Source organism: Lampetra planeri, chromosome 65, assembly GCF_965212315.1.
Source record: "Lampetra planeri chromosome 65, kcLamPlan1.2.h2, whole genome shotgun sequence".
Taxonomy (NCBI): domain Eukaryota; kingdom Metazoa; phylum Chordata; class Hyperoartia; order Petromyzontiformes; family Petromyzontidae; genus Lampetra; species Lampetra planeri.
Window position 1 is genome coordinate 3,631,361 of NC_136171.1, and position 4,406 is coordinate 3,635,766.

The window sequence follows — 4,406 nt, forward strand, 5'->3', positions numbered from 1 at the left end:
ACAGCATTAACATGGCCAGCCAATTCTATGTATTTATGATTGTAACTAGCACGCGTTTATACGCGTGGGCGAAACCGCACTCGTGAGAAGGGGCAACGCGCTATCCCGTACAGACGGAACAGGTGGGAGGCCACATCAACTGCCTTCCCCGCCTCCTCCTCGTGCCCCCCCCCACCGCCCCCTCCCCGTGCCCCCCCCCACCGCCCCCTCCCCCCGTCCCCAACTCAGCGGACTCGTCGCCTGCCGCGTCTCCACTCGCTTCTGCAGGCGTGCGCCGGGCGAGCCTCGGGTTAACTTGGGGAGAACCTCGGGTGAACCTCGGGTGAACATCGGGTGGATCTCGGGTGAACCTCGGCTTCGCGTGCGGCTCCACGTGTGCAGGACCGACCGGTCCCTCCCGTTCTGAGGTTTGCATCGCCTCCCACTCAGCCTCGCGCCCCCCTCGCCGTCACGTGCCCCCCGGCCGTCACGTGCCCCCAGCCGTCACGTGCTCGCCCTCGACGCACGCCTCAGCGGCGTTCATCCTGGAGACAAACACGTCCACAGTGGAGGGGGTTTTTAAATAATAAAACGTTTTCTTCTAAATTCAGCAAACTACGAGGTGGGGATGGGGCCTCGCCCAGCAGTGGATTGGCAGCGGCGCTGCTCTGCCCTGACTACTGACTCCAGAATAGAGATGGGGGGGGGTGAGATCGTGTAATATATAAATGCGTTGTTAAACCCGCCACAGCCCGACTAATTGGCGCGTTTTATTTACCTGGCAGCCTTTACTCATTGGCTGTGTCGGTGGTGGCGGGTTTAACCACATTAATCTCACCCAAAATGTAACCCAAAAAACTTTTATTATACTGAGACATTACTGCTGAGATCCTGAGTTTCACGCCTTGGATTGGGGTCCGTGTGTGTGTGTGGTTCTTCAGGGGGTCCGTGTGAGTGTGTGGTTCTTCAGGGAGTCCGTGTGTGAGTGTGGTTCTTCAGGGGTCCGTGTGTGTGTGTGGTTCTTCAGGGGTCCGTGTGTGAGTGTGTGGTTCTTCAGGGGGTCCGTGTGTGTGTGTGTGTGGTTCTTCAAGGGTCCGTGTGTGTGTGTGGTTCTTCAGGGGTCCGTGTGTGTGTGTGGTTCTTCAGGGGTCCGTGTGTGTGTGTGGTTCTTCAGGGGGTCCGTGTGTGTGTGTGGTTCTTCAGGGGTCCGTGTGAGCGTGTGGTTCTTCAGGGGGTCCGTGTGTGTGTGTGGTTCTTCAGGGGTCCGTGTGTGTGTGTGTGGTTCTTCAGGGGGTCCGTGTGTATGTGTGGTTCTTCAGGGGGTCCGTGTGTGAGTGTGTGGTTCTTCAGGGGGTCCGTGTGTGTGTGTGGTTCTTCAGGGGTCCGTGTGTGTGTGTGGTTCTTCAGGGGGTCCGTGTGTGTGTGTGGTTCTTCAGGGGGTCCGTGTGTGAGTGTGTGGTTCTTCAGGGGGTCCGTGTGTGTGTGTGGTTCTTCAGGGGGTTCATCGTGGCCCTGTCAAGAGAGAGACGAGGACGCGTTCACGGTTCTGGGCTGGGGCGTTAGTTCCGTGATGGCCGAGTTGGATACAGTTTGTAGATTATAAAGAGTGTGTAGATTATAAAGAGTGCGTAGATTATAAAGAGTTTGTAAATTATAAAGAGTTTGTAGATTTCGTAATGAACCTGGACCGTTTTCTCGTCGATGTTAAAATCGCCAGGCTACTGGCTAAACGGGCTCATCCGCGTAAAAAATCGACTCAACTCAAGACTGAAACTGTCGCCGTGAGCACGGCACGGTGGGCATGCTGCTGCTGCTGCTGGAGGTGCCGCCTGCCTCTGTTGGGCACCGTCTCGTGAAAGCTGAGCGACCTCGTGAATAATGAACGTCCAGGCGACGTTGTCATCGTCATCGTTGAGACAACGCAGGAGGACCGGGGCGTGTGGCCCCATCAATAAACTCAACACCGAGCCGCTCGCTCTCAATAACTGTGGCGTCAATAATTCACGAACGTTCATTTGTCAGCCGCGCTCTGAACAACACAGTCAATATTCACGTTCTACTTGGTGACGGTGGTGGGAGCATAGGCGGACAGTACAACAGTCGATGTCGCTGTACTCCCCTCTCGTGGTGTATGCGCGCAGCAGCAGCAGCCTATAACACCTGTTATTATGCGTCGTGGTGCAGCCATCCGAACACTGAACCAGGCTCGACCACTGCTTAGTTTCCACGAATCCGCCAAGACCAGGGGAATTCTGGGTGATTTTGGTGGGCTATCGATCAAAGGCGGTGGTCGCTGCATCGATGCGCTTCAGCGGCCGTCTGGAACGCTCTTCCTTTGCGATATGGGGAAGCCACTGGAGCTATTCACTTATACATAATCTTGATTAGAAACTAATTTCTTTAGAACTGCTTTTTGTGTTTAGTTTTATGTTGTCCTGCCCCCGCACCTCCGATTAGATGACTACGTACGGTGCGACCGAAGTTCAACATACATGCAGTAGTATGATATGGGACAGCTGAAATCATGGAGTGTCATTCATTCATTGCGCGTGATGGAAATGTGTTCGGGAGCTCGATGCCAATGTCGACTGCTGCTGTTGCTGCTGCTGCTGATGCTACTGATGCTGCTGCTGTTGCTGCTGCTGGTGCTGCTGATGCTACTGCTGCTGATGCTACTGCTGCTGCCACGCCGTGAGAGAGGAGAGGGCTTCAGCAGAGGGACTTCGTGTCATGTCGCTCTTCCTCCTCCAACTCCGTTGACCAAAGTGGATTCCCTGTGCGGTCCACAGTGGCCAGTCGCCCCGCTGTGGCCACGCCTTGAAGGTGTCTCGACGTCTCTGCATCTCCATTCGTCTCTGTGAGTTCACTGCATGAGCCCTGAGTTTATGTTGCGTGGCCACAACCGCACGCTGATTTGTCTTGAATGCATCTCTATGGGTTTACTCTCCACGCAGTCCACAGTTCGGGTTGTATGGTCACAAGGGGCGTCCATAAATGACGTCACGCACCTGGGGGGGGGGTCAGACATTTGTGACGATGTGTGACGAGGGGGGGGGGGTTGAGAAATGTGACGTCACGTCAAAATGCGCAACTTTTAATAAATATAGACAACACGTTCTACTTAATTAAATATATTTTTTAATAAAAAAATTATCCTACAACATCAGAATGCAGCGCCACATTAAATACGCACTACAATGACAATAGTCTAAACATATTTGAAGCATGTTTTGTGACGTCATATTTGAGGGGGGGTCTGACTTTTTTGTGACGCCATGTGACGAGGGAGGGGGGGTCAAAATCGTCCAAAATCGCGTGACGTCATTCATGGACGGCCCCCAATCGCTATGAACCGTCCATTCGTGAAGGGGATGTGCGCATCTGTTGACGAGGTTCGATGCGGCTCATGGTTCCGTCAGTATCGAGGAGGAGGAATGTCGGATTACTGTGGAGGGAAGTTGTCTACGCACTGTGCCGCCTCCCCCCGTGACTCTTCATGGCGCGGAGTGCTGGCGAATGAACGGCCGCTGAAGTTGGGAGGTTGTGGGGGGCGGCTCTGGGGAGCAGAAGGGCCCCCCCCCCTCCCCGGCTGGAGGAGGGGGGGGGGCACGGCGTGAGCGCCACCGCCCTCTAGCGATGAGTGCGGGCGGCGCTGTGAGCCCAGCCCAGCCCAGCCGAGGTCGATCCCCGCTCACGGCCATCACCGGTGACGCGCTCTGAGCTGCGTCTGGGCATCTCCGCGGCTCAGGAGCCGCTCGAGGCTCTGGCGAGGACTGCTTCGTGCGTGGCGACATTTATTAGCGGCCACCGTCTCGCATTTGAATGCGTTGCGGATCTTGACACATCGAGTTCGTTTTACCGAATTTAACAAAAAATGGCTCTTCTTGTTATTTTGGTTGCCGGCCCCTGCACTAGGTCGACTCAGCCTCAAATGAGCACCTGGTGCGATGTGTAAACGTCGACACTGGGGGAGACAAAGGCGGCCGGGCGTGGTGCTGGCCACCCCACCCCCTCGTGTGCCACAGTGCCGGCAGCCTGCACCGGCGCTGCCAGTCTGCCACTCGCTAACAGCACTTGCCCCAACAGTCCGTCAAGGCTACACGGGGGAGCTTTGTCTCGCGGTGACTGGGGGCTGTGACCGGTGACACAATCCGTGCACCCACAGCCGTGATCCCGCTTGATTCGTCAATAACTCGATTAATCGATGGTCAATTATCATCGACTCTCTTGCTTCTTGGGCGAGGGAGGGGAGAGTAAAAGGTCATGGATGGTGTCACTCTGAGGGGTCACGTGAGGACATGGATGATGATGTTACTTTGAGAAGTCACGGACGTCGCTTTCGGGAAGCCCTTTCCGAAAGTGGGTGGAGCCTAGCCGGAGGGAGGAGCCACGCAGGGGGTTTAAAGGGACCTCGTTGTCAATGGGGC